Source organism: Anolis sagrei, chromosome 3 (genome assembly GCF_037176765.1).
Source record: "Anolis sagrei isolate rAnoSag1 chromosome 3, rAnoSag1.mat, whole genome shotgun sequence".
Taxonomy (NCBI): domain Eukaryota; kingdom Metazoa; phylum Chordata; class Lepidosauria; order Squamata; family Dactyloidae; genus Anolis; species Anolis sagrei.
The window spans coordinates 68,770,485-68,789,506 of record NC_090023.1 but is presented as its reverse complement, the minus strand read 5'-3'; the positions used below and the strand labels follow the sequence as shown (position 1 = coordinate 68,789,506).

General features: G+C 40.5%; 1 protein-coding gene across 8 annotated transcripts in view; it reads left to right on the top strand.

The window, feature by feature from the left end:
- TIAM1 (TIAM Rac1 associated GEF 1) overlaps positions 1 to 19,022 on the top strand; it is a 260,834-nt gene that overhangs the window by 90,996 nt on the left and 150,816 nt on the right. The window contains exon 5 of one of the 8 annotated variants that reach the window (XM_060770441.2): positions 8,259 to 8,370. The exons of 6 other annotated variants lie outside the window; for them this stretch is intronic. The gene's annotated coding sequence lies outside the window, so the exon portion shown is untranslated. Of the gene's footprint in view, positions 1 to 8,258; positions 8,371 to 18,496; positions 18,586 to 19,022 lie in introns of those variants that run through there. One more of the 8 variants, XM_060770446.2, reaches the window with a different exon arrangement.

The window sequence follows — 19,022 nt, the reverse complement described above, 5'->3', positions numbered from 1 at the left end:
GTTGTCCCTAGCTCTCAGATTTTGTCCCTGAAACCTGAGGGCTGTGATAATTCTGTCCCGGCAAGCCTGATCATAAATGCAGAAAATCTCTTTCAGTTTGAGGGCCATATTCAATACTAGAGAAGTTCTTGAGAAGTTTTGGAGTGTGGCCAAGAAGAAGAGCATACTTTAGTGTAATGCTCTTGCTGTCAGTATCTAAACTTTAATAGAGTTGCTTCAGCATTTTAGAATGGGGAAAAACATACAAAATATGGGAAGCCACAAATTGGTGGTGTCATGAGGAGGTGGGTCTGCCCATCTGGAAAGGGCTAAATTCTGGACCTAGGAGATTCAGGTTATGTCCCAGGCTGTGAAATTCCTGCCTGATGTATTGTGCCTTTTTCCATTTTTTGCTACAGGTGGTAAGGTATAAGAAGCATGGATACTTTTTGGAAAATTTGTAAAAAAAGATTGAAGTGATCACAAAATCAACCGAATGACTGAATTGTCCTTGGTTTCCGACTTTTGAAAGTGCGAAAGCTCAATAACTTTACAAGGCAATGTAGTTGCAGGATTCAATTATAATAGCAAATGGGGACAGTATCTTGAAGAGGTTTGTTGTCACTGCGCCATTATAAATGATGTCATCCTCTAAGTGCTTAAAATAGTTTCTTATGTGCATGGTTATAAATTGAGGAGGATCTCAACTGAAAGGCAATAACATTATACACAATTAAATTCTGTTCTACCCACCACCACCCCCAGCTGCCATCTACTCCAAATAGGACAGATTCAAGTACAAAACACAAGCAAATCAAGCTATAGCTTTTTGAATGCCAGCTGGATTTCCAGAAGAGCCTGGCAGAAGGGAACCAGTGAATACTTCCAAGAGCAAACCCACATGCAAGATAACTAACTGTTCTGAACTCAGTGCTCTCATTTAATAACAAAAAGCCAAACATATATTATGTAATGCACTGTTGTTGTTTTTGCTATTCATGCATTTTTTTTCAAAATCATAAAGCTTGCAGAACCAATTTATTTTGTTTCACCCAGGTATGTTTATTGAGAAGTGCTATGCCATATCTTTTCCTAAAAACTAACATGGGATTTCTGTTTTCTGTTCTTAGATGGTAAATAAGTTTCATAAAACTTGTAGATGCTAGAAGAAAAATGCTTATAGCCACATTCTTTAGTGGTGATGTATATTGAGTGTTCTGTCTCTTGAGGCTCAACAATGTATCATAGTCCTTATGTTAAGGTCACCAAAATAACTTTTCTATAGTGGGAAACTAGCCATGGATTTTAATGTTTATAAGGCTTTAGCGATAAGAATTAGCCTTGTGAAGTCTTAGCTCTGCGTATTGTCGAAGGCTTTCATGGTCGGAATCACTGGGTTGTTGTAGGTTTTTTCGGGCTATATGGCCATGGTCTAGAGGCATTCTCTCCTGACGTTTTGCCTGCATCTATGGCAAGCATCCTCAGAGGTAGTGAGGTCCTTAGCTCTGCCTTTTCCTCTCCACTGCTTCAGTTCTCCCTGTTCATAGATTTTCCAAATAGTGTAGATACCTTCCTTTGTATTAGATAGAGTTACAAGCTGGGTAGATGCGGGGAATGCCGTGGATGTAGCGTACCTGGATTTCAGTAAGGCCTTCGACAAGGTCCCCCATGACCTTCTGGCAAACAAACTAGTCCAATGTGGGCTAGGCAAAACTATGGTGAGGTGGATCTGTAATTGGTTAAATGGATGAACCCAGAGGGTGCTCACCGATGCTTCCTCTTCATCCTGGAAAGAAGTGACGAGCGGAGTGCCACAGGGTTCCGTTCTGGGCCCAGTCCTGTTCAACATCTTTATTAATGACTTAGATGAAGGGTTAGAAGGCAGGATCACCACGTTTTCAGATGACACCAAATTGGGAGGGATAGCCAATACTCCAGAGGACAGGAGCAGAATTCAAAATGATCTTGACAGATTAGAGAGATGATTGGCCAAAACTAACAAAATGAAGTTCAACAGTGACAAATGCAAGATACTCCACTTTGGCAGGAAAAACGAAATGCAAAGATACAGAATGGGGGATGCCTGGCTTGAGAGCAGTACGTGTGAAAAAGATCTTGGAGTCCTCGTGGACAACAAGTTAAACATGAGCCAACAATGTGATGTGGCGGCAAAAAAAGCCAATGGGAATTTGGCCTGCATCAATAGGAGCATAGTGTCTAGATGTAGGGAAGTAATGCTACCCCTCTATTCTGCTTTGGTTAGACCACACCTGGAATATTGTGTCCAATTCTGGGCACCACAATTCAAGAGAGATATTGACAAGCTGGAATATGTCCAGAGGAGAGCGACTAAAATGATAAAGGGTCTGGAGAACAAGCCCTATGAGGAGCGGCTTAAGGAGCTGGGCATGTTTAGCCTGAAGAAGAGAAGGCTGAGAGGAGATATGATAGCCATGTATAAATATGTGAGAGGAAGCCACAGGGAGGAGGGAGCAAGCTTGTTTTCTGCTTCCCTGGAGACTAGGACGCGGAACAATGGCTTCAAACTACAAGAGAGGAGATTCCATCTGAACATGAGGAAGAACTTCCTGACTGTGAGAGCCGTACAGCAGTGGAACTCTCTGCCCCGGAGTGTGGTGGAGGCTCCTTCTTTGGAAGCTTTTAAACAGAGGCTGGATGGCCATTTGTCAGGGGTGATTTGAATGCAATATTCCTGCTTCTTGGCAGGGGGTTGGACTGGATGGCCCATGAGGTCTCTTCCAACTCTTTGATTTTATGATTCTATGATTCTATTAGTTTTGTGTGGAGCTTAAAATCCCCCCAGAGACCAGCCTTAGTTGGTCTATTCCATTTCCCAGTATAGAGCTCTCTTGCTGGACTCCTCTTTCTACAGCAGAGCTACTGTGACTTAAGCTTGAGATTGTCTGGTAACCCTAGGCCTAGCAATCCACAAATAGGTATTTTTAGCACCTGCATTCAGCAGTATTTTATACAATCAGTCCAAAGGACAACAGAAGCTTATGACCAGCTTATGCTTATAACCATTGTTTATATCCATTGCTTTGCATTAGAGGCAAAAGACTCCAGAGAGATGACTGCAGCCAGCAAAGGCTCCTTTTGTAATGTATTGTTTTAAGTTACCTTATGATAGTCCTGGTTGGAGTGAACCTTTTATTCAACTTGTTTGCAGTAAACTCATTTTGGTTATCTTTTTACCTTGCCTAAAGTGCCTCTGTCTGCTAAGAGTCTTAATCTTAACAGAATATAGATAGCCCCCGAGTAAAGCCAGACACTATAGTTTTCCCATAGGCTCAGGCGTGCCATCACAAGCCTAAGAATGCTCTTAGGAGCATTATTTATTCTCAATGGCTATTAGGACTGGTATATGTGAAGGTTTGCCATGCAACACTGGTATTGCATATATTTGAAAAGCTTACAAATGCAGTGACTTGTCTCCTGGAGTCCCATGCTTATTTATTTAAAGTATCAGTTATCTCTCATCCCACCAATGGACCCAAGGTGATATGAAATTGCATTGAAAAGAGATTTTAAAAGGATATCAAGAACTGGACCAAATGCAGTGTGAAACAATAGGGGTGGAGCCAGTCATACCAACCATCAATTAGGAAGTAGTCAACCTGACTTTCCTTGGGAAGAGGTTTTAGAGTTAAGGTTCTATAGAGAAAGCCCTGTGTTACCAAACTAGCTCTTCATAGTGGTGGAACACACAACACGTTCCCTGTGAGAGTCTCAGGTTCCTGTCTAATTCATTTGAAAGAAAGTGGTCTTTTAGACATCCTGCTCCAAAACATTTAGGGCTTTCTAAGTGAAACCAGCATCTTGAATTGAGTCTAGGAATCAATGCAGTTAGCAGCATGTGGTTTCCAAAGCATATACCAGACATCAATTTGGATGCTACCTTTTGTGCCAGCGGTAGTATCTGATATTTTTCATAGTGTATTATAGCAATCAAACTGGGAGATGGGACGGGCATGGATTGTGACCCAATGTGACCCAATGCATTTTTCTAGGAAAGGAGGTTATTGGTGAAACATTCAAAGCTAGGCAAAGGCTACTCAGTAGACACTCGGGTTCATAGAACCTGTCTTATTTTAATCATTCCGCTTGTACACGAGGACTGAAAAAGTCACGTCTTACATATTTTTACGTGACTGTAGAGACCAAAACGTACATTGCCAGTGCTTCATTGACTCTGCATTAATACTAATGATCAACCTTGATCTTCAGGTTTATGTGGTCTCTCTCACTCCATATTTTTATGACAGCTTTACCTTTCTACTTTTCCCAGTTTTGAGACAAATCATATTGTGATGTTTTATATAAATTGCAAAATCCAGGATTGTAAATGAGGGTTTCTGAATCTTGCTTCACAAAGCAGATAGAATTCATACTTTGGTGGTTTGAATTAAATGTTGTGTTCTATTTTCTGATTATTATTTTTTTACTTTTTATCCATGTGCAAGTTGTTCACATGTTTTATCCATGTAACAACTTGCACATGGATAAAAAGTCTTTTAAGCATTAAAAGACCAATTTGAGCCTCATGACACGACATGCCTACTGCACTTAAAGTTCTCTATTTCCAGTACTTATTTGCTAGGCAAATTTTGGAATTGAGATGTTAACCTTTATATAGTCTTCTGCAAAAGAGCACACAAGATGCTTTCTGAGACACTAAAATGTACAGACTACTTAACATATCTGAAGGAAAGAGAGGTTCTTCTGTAAAACGATTTTTCTTTTCATTATTATTTAAGGAAAAACTCTTCATGGCAAACATTTCACTAATATGTAACAAATTGTACTCATTGTCATGATTAAAAGGCAAAGGCAGATGTGGCTGCGCTGTGGCTTTTGCTATCATCCCGAGAGCCCATTTACATGTTGCCAAGAAACTGAATACACACAGCAGGGTTCTTTTTTGTTTTGTTTTTTAAGCCACAGCTGTGTGATTCTCAAAAGGGGGTTTGCAAATGTGTCTTGCAAGCCCAGCTTGAAAAACAGCCCCACTGTATTTGGAAAGACAGCTTGATGTCCTAGTGCACTGTTGACTAGCCTGTGTGAAAAGGGGCATTAGCACCAAATTTTCTATTAGTTCAGCATTTACCTCAGACATTTGATGTTTGGTGACAGAGATCTCAGATAGTGATTTTAATTTTATCTCTTTGCATTGAACCACCATCGGTACTTCCACTGCCAGTTTTGTGAATTGGCCAGATTCTTCTAAGTGATGCCAAGCACTTCCTAGAGAAACACTTCCTAGAGAAGTCAGCCATAGCAGAGCATCTGATGAACCAACCTGGACACAGTATATTCTTTGAGAACACAGAGATGCTGGACCACTCTAACAACCATCACGTAGGACTACACAGAGAAGCCATTGAAATCCACAGACATGTGGACAACTTCAACAGAAAGGAGGAAACCATGAAAATGAACAAAATATGGCTACGTATTAAAAAACTCTAAAATTAGAACAGTAAATAAAGAACAACACTCAAAAAACAGGATTTCCAGACAAGAATAAATTAGGGCCAGCTAACACCTCCCAACAAAGAATCAGCAACCAGCCAGGCTTTGAAGCTGCAAGGCTATTGACTGCTAATCAAGGTCGCCAATTGCAACATTCACACTTACCTCAAGCAGATGAGTTCTTTCTCCCACCCTGGACCTCACTTGCCAAGTTTCCAACTGACTTCACAACTTCTGAGGATGCCTGCCATAGATGTGGGTGAAATATCAGGAGAGAATACCTCTGGAACATGGCCATACAGCCTAGAAAACTCATAGCAACCCACTTCCTAGATTGTTCTTGTGTGTTTTTTTTTTGTTGCCTTCATGTCACTTCTGACTTCTATCTATCATGGAGTTTTCTTTGGCAGAATTTGTTCAAATTGCCTTCATCTGGGTTGAGAGGATGTGATTTGCCCTAAGTCACCCAATAAGTTTCCATGCTTTAGTGAGGATTCAAACACTTGTCTTCCAGTGTCTTAGTCCAACACTTAAACCAGGACACCATGCTGTCTCTCTTTGCCTTCTTTTGCCCGTGACTAATTATTAGTGACTGGTGAATGTGTGCTTTTCTGGCATTTAGTAAGTTGCTGGTAGGGAATTTCACACTTGGATGCTAATGGAAAAATTCCTTGCAGAAAAATAGCATGTCAGGGAAAAGTCTAGGCTAGAATTACACTGACCTACAATTATTCCCAATTTCCAGCTTGCTGTTTGCTTGCAAATAGGCAGCTATGGGTAATAAGAGCAGATTACTAGATCTTCAACCTGATCGGTTCATTGATTAAAATATTTTCTCAAGGAATCTCTAGGCTGGGCATCCTCAAATTTGTGGCCCTCCAGATGCTTGGCCCTCCAGTCCCAGTATTCCTGACAATTGAGAATGCTGGCTAATGCTTCTGGGACTTGGAGTCCCAAACAGCTGGAGAATTGCAGTTTGAAGATGCCTGCTCTAGGTCCTCCTGTATGATTCTATGGTTAACGTCCTTTGGTCTGCTGGAGGACCTAGAAATTTCCTGAGAGAACATCGCTCGGAAATCTCTATGCCCTCCAGTGTGATTATAGGGTCAGCTTCCAGCTGATGCTGACCATAGAGTCATGCCAGAAGGCCTAGAAATTCCTAGAGAGGCCTTTTCCTCAGGTTTCAAAAATGGTAATTTCATTATTCATAGTTTAATTTCATGGGGATCCTGTACTCCTAATCCTAGTGAACATAGAGGACTGGTTGTATTGCTTTGTAGTTGATTGCTTCCTCTGTTGTAAATGTTAAGCAGCTATATGCTTGAGACCTTTAGAAAGGAAGAGTGGTGATTACTGTTAGCAGCTGGGATCACAGTGTTTTATTGTGGATCCCAACTAATCATTCAAGAAAGGAGAGGAAAAAGGTATGCTTCTGGAGCTTAATGGGTGAAGAGCATGTTCTGCTCCAAAATGCTTTATGCAGAGTATATTGTCTTAGTATGTTACAAATGGAGCCCCCCAGTGACGCAGCGGGTTAAAGAGCTGAACTGCTGACCGAAAGGCTGGTGGTTCGAATCCGAGGAGTGGAGTGAGCTCCCGCTGTTAGTCCCAGGTTCTGCCAACCTAGCAGTTCGAAACATGCAAATGTGAGTAGATCAATAGTTACCACTTCAGTGGGAAGGTAATGGCATGCCATGCAGTAATGCCGGCCACATGACCTTGGAGGCGTCTACGGACAACACCAGCTATTCAGCTTAAAAATGAAGAGGAACACCACCTGACAGAGTCAGACATGACTAGATTTAATGTCAAGGGGGAAACCTTTACCTTTACCTTATTTTACAAATGCTTTATAATGTTAAATGAGAATGCAGTGCTTTGTGCTGAAAGGGGGAAAGGAGTATATTCTGTGAAGTAAAAGAGGGCAATACTGCTTGCCTTACATTCTGTAGAAAGGTAGAAAAAGACATACTGGATATACTGTGTAAGTCTTGACTGCTGAAAAACTGCATTGATCGTAGGGCCATGAGCCTACTGGTAGTCCATGTTCTCTTCTGTCTTCCCTCCTCAAATCCTTGATTGTGCTGTGAAAGAGTATACCTAACGTTGACCTTTGAGCTGCTGAACCACCTCACCTTAGAGGAGAAGATACAAGATGGTACTTATTGAGTAGCCACTGCCCTTGAGAACATTAACTCCGTCTTTTGCTCTGCCCTTCTCTCCTTCCACTTTATATTCCACACACGTTAGAAAAGTGAGCCAATCTAGGGGAATCTGGGAATTGTTGCCCTCCAAAATGACTTTTCCGAGCTCAGAGTCAAACCAGGGATAAGGAACATGTTCCTCTCCTGAGAATGCGGGTCTAAAACTCACATATTTTCCTCTATTCATCCTGACTAGGGTTACTTCAGGAGGGCTGTATGTTTTTCAATCCTGTTGTGTAGCTAAGTTTGTTCCCTATTAAAATTTCCAGCCTTCATTGTTAGCCATGAGAAGACAACATATATTTCAAAGGTGCAGGTTACTCCCAAATGTACTTGTGCTCCAAGTGATAGGATTTAAACAATGAGTTAACTCATGATGCAGACGTTAATTAGCAGGTGTTCTGGGGTGTGACTGACTATTGACGTTTATTAGGGTTCATCTCTGTATTTTCCCAGTGTTGTGTTTCAACATGCACCTACTCTGAGTAGACTTCATTGGCTCTGCTTCCAGTCGATAGTGCCGCCTTCAGCATGGCATGGCTAGGATAACATTGAACTAATGCTCCTGTTTCTGCACCACAGAAGCAGACCCAAAGCTTGGATACCTGATTGTGTTTTTGAAGAATATGTTGCCTTTACCTTCTCTGGGAAGTCAAAAGGATCTTCTTCTATCTAGTCTTGTGTCATAATTAGGGTAAGGAACTAATGTCAATGTATCAAATTGCAATGCTTTATTTCTGTCATTTGTGAAGGGGTTTCTGGGATGTGTGGATAAATATGATTTGGTACAAAAGCAGGTTTGAAAGAAAAGTGTGTTGAAAAAGATATTCTTGGGATTCTAGTGCATTGATTTTAAACAGGATTTATTGATACACAGTGATTATTCTATCATATAGGAGGTATCTGGAAACTGCTGTCGTATTGGTCTTGACTGTGATTTAATACTCATCTGGAATAAATAGCAGTTGATAGTTGATTTTATCAGATGTGTTTACTACAATGCATTTATCATATAGCAAGAATTCATTTGGTTAAATGTCCACGAGTATATCAATTCTTAGATGGCTCACAGCTAAGACATTCTTGCTATGTGATAAATTCACAATAACAAAAACATCTGATAAAAGAAGTTATCAGGTGTGTTTGTTACTGTGAATTTATCATGTAGCAAGAATGTCTTACCCATGAATGAACTAGCTGAAAATCAGTATAATAGTGTACATCTAGCCAAAAAATTAAATGCACAGCCAAGGCAAGTCTGATGAGAAGTTTGAAGGGTTTAGATTATTGTAAGAGGATAAGCAGAAAAATCAACCTAGAGAAGAAGAAAACTATATCCAAAGAAGAGCATGGTAAAGATAGTGTTTCCGTTTCATTTTCTGTCTGCAGCCATAATCTTTGAACAGGAAAGTGGTGGAGGAAAACTGTTTTCACCCTTCTGCTGGCATATTCTGGGATGTGTAATCTTAAAAACAACATTTTCCAAGTTGTGTCCCAAAGCTTCAGGCAACGGAGGGAAGAGGGAAGAACACAGTTGAAAAATATGGGTCATGGGGTGAGATAATTGCCCCACATGTCTTGCTGGAAGCAAAATAGTTCCATGTATATTATGGTAGTAGATGATAATCATATGACCCTCTGGATGTTGTTGAACTGCAACTTCCAGCATGCATCACCATTGGCTGTGTAGGGCTGCTGGGACCTGCAGTCCAACAATATCTGGACGGCTACACAAGTCTCTCTCCTACACTAAAGATTAGCAGCAACGTGCTGAGAACTGAATTTTTCAGAGGTGTCTTATCCAACAACTGAAAAGTCTGAATTGGAATATGCACTTTGACATTGGCCTGTCGGACACTGTTTGAACACTTCTGTGGAATGGTGGCAGATTGTGTGTAAAGCAATATAACCCTGCATCATATTACCACAGTTAACACTGCATAAAAAGCAAAGTATTTTTGGCCCCTCATTATAAAATATATGTAGGCTTTTCTCAGACTGTCTTAGCTCAACTAGTTGTTTAATAGGACAGTCTACAGTCTGGAAAGGCCTGTTCTGCTATTATGGCAGACATGAACCAACAAGCCAGTATTTTGCCTTCCAGGGCAATCGGCAAGGGTGTTGTCAGTCAAAGTCAGTAGATCTTCCCCAACTGGTATGTGTCACCTGTGATTCTGGAACATGCTCAGGCCTTAATATGTCATCATTGTGAATCACCTTCCTTTGTAAGACTTGTCTCTAGGCATGTGCCTGCTTGGCTTTCAGCTGATTCTCACCAGGGAAGAAGATTCACTAAACACATTGCTGCAGTGCATGACCCCAGAGAAGGCAATTTGTCCCCATCAGAAAACTGGGCTCTGGCATTTAATAAACAGGGACAAGCAAGCTCCGTCAGCATTAACTACATCCAGTGTATGTTAATGAATCTGTAGCTTAGCTTTCATATCCTTTGGAGCAGGTGTGGGCAACTGCAAGATCAGAGGGCTGCACCTCCATCCACACCTGCCACCATATCCTTCAACTGACATGGGAACATGCTTTGGGCTCTTCCTGTGCCCCTAAGGACATTTTGTGGGCATCTGGAGAAAATTGAAATACATTGCTTTGATTCCTGGAATGCCTGGGGAGGAGTACAATAATTGTAGTATTGACCTCCATCCCTGAGTTAATTTTTGGCATTTCAGAGGAAATTCCAGGGAACTTGGAAGCCACAAAATGGCCCTAGGCACATGTGGCCAGTGGGCCCTACTTTGTCCACTCTCTTTTGTAGACCTTTTGGGGCCATTTTGGTATACCTTTTGCTTATCACATTCTTTTTTTCTCCTTTTCTTTTTAAAAATCAGCATGTATTACAATTAAAATGAGTTAAAGGTAATACTGAAACAATTCCCTTTGTGTTTTCCAAAATAACTTTGTTCAGAGGAAAATGAAATATTTATATAGGAATCCTGGGCAGAACAAGGAGCCAATGATTGCTTGAAATGGCAAGCCAAAATTGATATTACGTTGGAAATGGCGTGACAGAATGCAAACAAAGGCAACGCTAATGGCGGAAAGGTGCATGTTGCGGGATCTCTCTGAAAATCATTTGAAGTGGTATTTCAGTGATATGTTTTTGGCTGATTCCAGTTGGTGGAAATTTTCCTCCTTTAGGATGAAATGCATAATTAATTGCATCTGTATCTATGTGTGCTATTAGCTTCTGGTCATTCCTTTTGATTTAGAAAAGAAAGGACATTTTTTCATGTAACAGCATTAACTGCAGCCTTTGCATTTCTATATAATGAATCTGCTTTACAGTCCTATAAGCCTATAAGACTTCAAAGTATTGTAGCGACCAGAACTCAAGAGTGTGTTACAACAATTTGCATTTTTACAGTCATCAGTATGGCTAGTACTAATAAATTACCTACTATTATTGCCCTTGTAAGACTTTTTTTTATTAGGTTTGGCTTTCATGGGCAAGGCTTAAGCATGAGCAATAGTTGAACAGCATTTTATTTTAGTTGTTACATGGGGGCTTGTAAGTGGAAGCTTTCACGTTGTTAATTTCTTCTAAACTCCAGGCATTGAAAATAGAGATGGCTGTTCATTTTAAACAGGTCAGGTGTTTTTCAGATTCAGTAATTGCGAGATGTTTGTGTTGCATGCCCAAAGCAATGGCTTTCCCCCCAGTTTCAATAATTGGAAGATGTCTGTGTTGTATGTCCAAAGCAATGTCTTTTTGCTTGCAGTATTTTGTCCTTGTTCTTATAGCTGCATCCCTGATGTACCTCTGTGGCTATGTGGCTGACCTTTGTGAGAAAGGGTACTACGTGCTGTGCTACCTATAGTTAGTGTGCTAGTAAAAGAGAGATTAAGAGGTACTTGGGGGTTATAGGCCACAAAGGATCTGTTCAATAGCCCAGCAGTGGAGGTGAGCTGCATGTAAAAAGGATTGTTGTAGTATGTGTGTTTATGTGTTTATTATCAAATGCAGAAAATTGTTTTCATTTCTTACATTACATTTTAATGCTGAACTCTGCACTCATCAAGCATTTCTGCACCTAACAATGTAAGAGTTCATAGGGAAACTACTGTATTGATGACTGAAAGTCTTTAAGATGCAGGTGATTATGTTCTTATTTGTCACTTACGTTGTCCAGAAATCTACAAACACAACAGTACTAGGAAAATAAACTCCCTTGCATAAGTATGTACACTCTGCTTTGACTTTTTCTTTATTTTGCTTTGTTATGATCTTAGACTGGAATAGATTTAATTGCCACTACCACCACTGGATGCATACAAGATACTCAACTCTGTGAAGGTGTGAACTATTTGATTGTGACATGGAAGTTACATACATTTTAAAGCATAAGCATATATTTCAGTAAGCTTGGGTATAACCTACTGTTTCCAGACATCACAACAATAGTTCTGTGGAAACCAGTGAAGGGCTCAGAAAGTTTTGTACAACACAATCTAACTCAAAAGCATCATGGAGACGAGAGTGCTATCAAAAGTAGTTAGAGCTATAGAAGCACCACACAGGGTTGGGTTATTTTTTTAAATTGGAGTGATGTACCTTTTGGACCACCACTATATCCATGATTGCAAAATTGAAATAATATGGCTTAACTGTGAGTCCCTAGAGAAGGCCATCTACTAAAACTCAATGACTGGGAAAGGAGAACATGTAGTCAGCGCGACCACCAAGGTGAAGGAACTGGGGAAATCTGGACTGAGATAGGAGAAAACACACATTGGAAAATTGGAAAACACACATTGGAAAACTGTAACATGTATTCCCCATAATCTCAAATATGCAAGAATAGTGAAAAGAAACAAACCCAAATGAAACCCAAATGGAACTGGTAAAAGGGCTTATAGGAGACACAGCAAACGTGTGGGAAAGGGTTCTCTGCTCTCATGAGATCAAAACTGAACTTTATGACCTTATTGTGAAATACTTTGTGTGGTGCAAAGCTACAGTGCTAATTGCCCGGAGAACACCTTTCCCCATGTTAAGGCATGGTGATGGCAACATGATATTGTTGGCACAGAAAGGGAAAAAGGACTGATGTTAGGATGGATGAAGCCAAATACAGATTATTTCTAGAGAAATACCTATTTTAATCTGGGAAGGGAGCAGAGGTTCAGCCTTCTGCACGACACTGATCATTAAAAAAAATAGTGGCATGCTTTTGAAACAAAAACATGAATGTTTTAAAATGGCCCAGTTAGAACCCAAATTTTAGTCCAACTGAGATCAAGACTTGAACTTCCCAGTTCACCAATGGTCTTGATCCAACTTGATAGAACTGGAGCAATTTTATCATGAAGAAAGGGGAAATGATACAAAATTCTGATGAACAAATCTGATAGAGACATAACCAAGATGTTTTATAGCTGTAGTTGCTGCCAAAGGGCCTTCTTCTGTAAGAATTGACTATTGAATTCCTATTCACTATTGACTATTGAATTGACTATTGAATTTTGTACCACCACTGTCCTTTCATACCTTCGCTGCATTGGTTATTTTGTGTAAATGTGGCAGTAACCATGCTAATTAAATCATTTTAGTTTCAAGTAGTAACAAAAATGTGGAAATGTCTGGGAAAAGGAGGATACATCTTCAAGATTCGGCAAAATCAGAATTCGGCAAAATCACATTTTGGTGATTGGTTGAGAAATGTGACAATTATGCTGTTTTGGTCACTAGTATTTCATATTCAGTTCTGTTCATTTTTCTGTCATAAATTTAAGCTGATCTTGGTTCTAGCATTTTTTGCATTATTTTTTTTATTTATTTACTCTTTTTGCATCCTGCCTTTCTTTATCCCGAAGGGGACTCAAGGCAGCTTTACATATGACAACTATTCAGTGACTTTAGAACAACAAACCATTAAAATACATTTGAGTTAAAAATTTAAAAATTAAAATTAAATGCACATTTAATGTGCATTTAAGGCATAGCCTTCAGTGTAATGTGATGGCTTGGTGTTCAGAGTTATTACAGGAAAAAACAGAACATTAAACTAATTTAATGATATTCTGTGTTTCAATTTAGATTCCATTTCCTCTTCTTTTGAGGAGGCATACAGAGATTAGAAGGACGTTAATTTCAGTCTCTTCCTCAAATAATGAGAGCACAGTGAAATTTACAACGTTCTTCTGAAGCTTGAATGCCAAGTTGTGTTGCAATTATTTTTGCAGCATCATTATATATATGACTTCTTTAAAAAAGTGATCCTACTAATTCATCTCCAGATTTTACTAGTCCCTTATAAGGTGTTGCTTTATTTGGAAAAGGTGTGGCAATAAACCACACAATATGAAAAGTTGCACAGTGAGCCAAATCACCCGCTGCATATAATCACCAGAGAAAGGCACTTTAAAGTGACATATATTTTTTTCGTGTCAGGAGTGACTTGAGAAACTGCAAGTCACTTCTGGTGTGAGAGAATTGGCCGTCTGCAAGGATGTTGCCCAGGGGACACCCTGAAGTTTTGACCTTTTACCATTCTTGTAGAAGGCTTCTTTCATGTCCCCGCATGGGGAGCTGGAGCTCACAGAGGGAGCCCATCTGCACTCTCCCTGGATTCAAATCTCTGACTTGTCTGTCTTCAGTCCTGCCGTCACAAGGGTTTAACCCATTGTGCCACTGGAGGCTCTGCAAAGTGACAATAGAACATGGTGATAATATCAGAGGTCTACTGTGTTGTGTCTTTATGGCTAATTTAGATAGATAAGTTTTTGGTACTTAAATGAACTTATTGGCAAACAGATCTCAAAATAATTCTGCTGATTGTAACTTCCTGCAACTGTAATGGCTCATTTTTAGTATTTTTCTACCCTGGCTGATTGCTTTCTTTCATTAGGGTTCTTACACATTTCATTCCACTTTAATTGCCATGGCAACTTCCTACAGAATCCTAGGACTTACCGTCTGATGAAGCACTAATGCTTTCTGAAAATTCTGAATGGCATTACACAAATCCCAGAATTCCATAAAATGTTGCCATAGTAGTTGAAATGGAATATAACACTATAATTATGTAGTGTGAAAGGAACTCTACCTCTCTTAACAGTAGAATCTGCTTAATTTTCCAACCAACTGGAGTAAAGTACCAGGTTCAGGAACCACTGTAAGCCAGAATACCAGGTTCAGAAGTTACAGTGAACAAACCAGGAATAGAAAGCCTGGGATTTGTTTGACTTATCATGATATATGTTTAGAATATTACATACCAGCTTACTGTATTGTGTGAATGGGCCTTCAGTGTCTGTTGAATAACTCATTTCCTGACTGTGCTTAATAAGTTCATGAGAGAGATGCTGTGGTGTTGCTTTGCAATCAACTGCCTTTTAGAATGAAATTGAATAAAGCCCTCGTGTTCATCAGTCATGCTATTATTTCAGAAGAAGACACTTAGGAGTTCCTGAAGGTTAATGATGTGCATTGCATCTGACTCATGTGCAGTAAAGTTATAATCCCAGTTCAAAGAGCTTTGGAATGATTTCTTGTTGCTCATAAATTCAGATTCTCCCATAATACAAGACGGGATATGACATCTACACATACACAAGCAATGGTTTTAGCTTTTGCATTATGTGGAGGAAATCATATTAACAAAATGATTTAGTATGTATAGTCTGCAAGTATACATAAAAATGTAAATTCAAATTCTCACTGTAACCATGGTGTTGGGTGACAGCAGTGTGGTGTCACTAATAGTATCAATCTACTGATTTCTTGGTCTTTGTGGGGAAAGTTGGCATAAGGAATCTGTGGTTGCTAGCTCACTTTTGACTGAAGCATTGACATTAGCTTATAATTTTACCTGAAAGGTGCTGTGGTGCCAGAGCCCTCTGTGGATACCAATATCTATGGGTGCTGAAGCCCTGTTGTATACAATGGTGTCGTAAAATGCCATCACTTATTATAAACTGTGGGAAAACTCAAACAAGTGCTGGAGAGAGCCTGAGAACCTCTGAAATGATGTGTGTTTGTGTGTGGGGGTGGGGCGGGGCGGGGATATAGCAGGGCATACCTACACAAGGTTCCCTTTTTGTACCCCTCTCTGGAAATTTTAGAGCTGTCATTGGTTTAATCCAGGATGTAGAATTTATGGAAAAAGAAGGCTGACTTACCTAGATACATTGGTAGCATAGAGCCCAGAGTGAGAATATATTTAGTAAAGAGTCCTACCTCATATCTCCAAGCAACAAAATTTCAATATAAATGCTTGTTTTGTTTGAAGTGGTGAGTAGAGGGTTGCTGGTATATAATCCTTGGGTGTATCTCTGACTCTGTCAATTTATTTCTGTGTGTCTATAGCAGGCATGGACAAACTTTCTAACTTGGGGGCTGCATGGCGGACTAGAGCAGGATGGGTGGCCAGGAAGGAGAGGGTTCTCCCCAAGACCCCTCAGTGCCCTTTCCTCCCAGTCCTCTTGTCTTTTGGAGTCAGAAAGTGAAGGAAAGTCAGAAAATGTTTGGATTCCAAAAGGGTTAGCCTTGGTGAGGGTGAGATGGTGGATGAAAAAGAAAAAGTATATCAATTAGACCCCATATTGCCTACTTCTGATACAGAATCCTAGAATTCTGGACCTGGAAGAGACCCCCAGGGACCATCTATTCCAACCCCCTGCCATGGAAGAAGGAGCAATCAAAGCAATCCTAATAGGCAGCATCTGCAGAAGAGCCTCCAAAGAAGGAGGCTCCACCACACTCCAAGATAGCTTCTGCTATTCTCCAACAGCTCTTACTTTTCTAATATTTTCAGTTGGATATCTTTCCCTGCCATTTGAACCCATTGCTCCCTTGTGCCCTGGTCTCTAGAGAAGCTGAAAATTAGACCCCCCCCCTTCCTCTTCAATGGGACACCCTTTTAAATCTTGAAACATGGTTCTCATGTTCCCTCTCAACCTTCTCTTCTTCCAACTAAACATCCCCCAGGAGGAAAGGAGGAAGAAAAAAGAGGGGAGGGAGGGGGCGAGGAAGATAAGGATGAAAGGAAGGAAGGGTGGAAAGGAAGGGCTAGAGGGAGGAAAGAGAGAAGGAAAGACAGACGAGAGGGAAGGAAGGAAGGAAGGAAGGAAGGAAGGAAGGAAGGAAGGAAGGAAGGAAAAAGGGAGAGGGAAGGAGGGAAAAAAGAGGGAAGGATGAAAGGGTGGAAGAGAAGGAGGGATGGAAAAAGAGGGAGGGAAGGGATGAAGGGAAAGAGAGAAGGAAGGAAGAAAGGATAGGATGATGTGAGAGAGTAGGGCCCGAGAAAAGAGCCCAAGGAGCCGCTTCAAGCCCCTGGGCCTGGGTTTGCCCATACCTGATCTATAGGAAAATGGTTGATATGTGACAAAGTTTCAGTCTTCCAAACGGGCTGCAAAAAGCTATTTTTGGGAGTTGGCTTTCAGTGTCCCTTCACTTGACTGCCTCTTGTTTTGCAACATCAGAATTATTCTTAGGTTCTGTGGAATTATGTTTTGCGTGGCTGAGAGAATGTAGCAAGAGAATTGTATCTAAGGCATCCCTTTGGTATTATAAGTGAACCCACTTTGTAAACCTTAAAACCCAGTCTCAGAATTGCAACTATTAGGGAAGTCTGTGCAAGATTGTTCAGGGAGTGCTGAGACAGCATGGGTTTCAATTAGGATATTGTTCAGTGGTGTGATAGAAATATTACCAGAGTTGGTGAGAGTACAAATGAGTTGTTTTCTTTTAGCTGTTCTGTCCCATCTGGGTGGGAGGGGGCCAGATTTGGAAACTCCAAACTAGAACTTATTTGAAACTGTGGATGTGGTGAATGTATAGCACAAGAATATAAGATATGATCTAACTCTGTTAAAGATACAATTCCTTTTTATCGCTTGCCATTTCCCATGATAAAATATTACGTCGTATGTGGGAGGGAGGAATTACAAACAGGAAACTCAAGTGACTTGCCTTTCCTACTTATGCTTCTTTGGGGTTTTGTAAAGTGGAATCATAGCTCTTCCTGTTCATTCTCTGCAGTGAGAGAATCATTCTCATAAGCTCATGTTCATTCTCATAAGCTTTCAGCATGGGATGAATTTTCATGAAGACCTGTTCCCTCTTTATGTGTCTTTAGGATAACTGCAAGGTTATCATGAGGTTTAATGGAGTGGTGGTTTTATGTAAAGGTGAGAACTGTGTGCAGAAGAGAACACATTTGATTTTTTAAAATGAGCTGAATATTTATGTACCAGGTATTTTAAGAATAATGGCTTTATCTCCTCTGTGAGGAAAGTCCAAATATACCCTCCATTCTCATAAGTTTCTGCACAAAACCAAGCTTTCCCCCCCTGGTTTCCTATGTGTTGAAAAGCTAAGCAGAATGCACGGGATTTATTCTGCTGTGATTTGCCAGGGATGTCGTAACCTTTAATCCAATCTTCAGGCAGAAACATCCCATCTCCTCTTTGTTTTGACTTTTCTTGTTGATGACTTGGTTTCAGCCCATTGCTCCTGGGGCACATGTATTAAAGCAGCTGAAGTGCCATTTCATAGCCTTTCTTTTTGGCTGGTGTTTTTTCCCCTTCAGGGACTGGATAAACCTGTCATTGTTTCGAGTTTCTTAATTCAAGGGATCCCACTGAGGTGGTGCTCCTGGGTACTTAGATGTGGGAAACTGAAGAGGATCCCAACAGCTCGCTTTCTTTTTACATGTGAGAAATGCAAGAAGACAGAGCTTGAAAGGAGGGGGAGGAGGGAAGGAAGATGAGGATGAGAGAGAGCACCAAACACGCCCAAATGACCCATCTCCACTTACATGAAACTTAACAAGTTACACCCACATTCTGAGCCAGAAACGGAATGAAAGACTCACGCTTCCTCATTTTTGTTCTTGGAACTGAGCGCTCTGTGAGAGGAGGCAAGAGAATATGTCTCTGCTCCTGCTTAAAGGTAAGTGGCTTTATTTGTGAAATATCTTCTGTTGGATATATCTTGCAGTCCTATTTGGGAGAGGGGAAGTGTGATTCTTTATACATGTGCATGTGTTTTCATGTGCCCAAGTACTTAGCATTGTGGTTTTGGCTGTGTGCCATTTGAATTATAACCTGCATGGCATTTTCTTCTCTGCTGAAAAGGAGATGCCGATCGGATCAGAAAGGTGCCCTTTCTTCCTGTTTTATACAAAATAAATTGTGAAGAGACAGACTTTTGGGGCACTTATGTGACTTTCTTAGGCAGTACAAGAACAGTGTATGGTTCTTGAATGTTAGCCTGCTGGAAACGGCAAGTTTGATTTAATGGGAGCGGAAGATTTAGTAGCTGCATTTTCAGAAGCACAGAAAGTGAGGGAGGGAGTCCTGTGTAATTTATTAAAGATGCACCTCTTT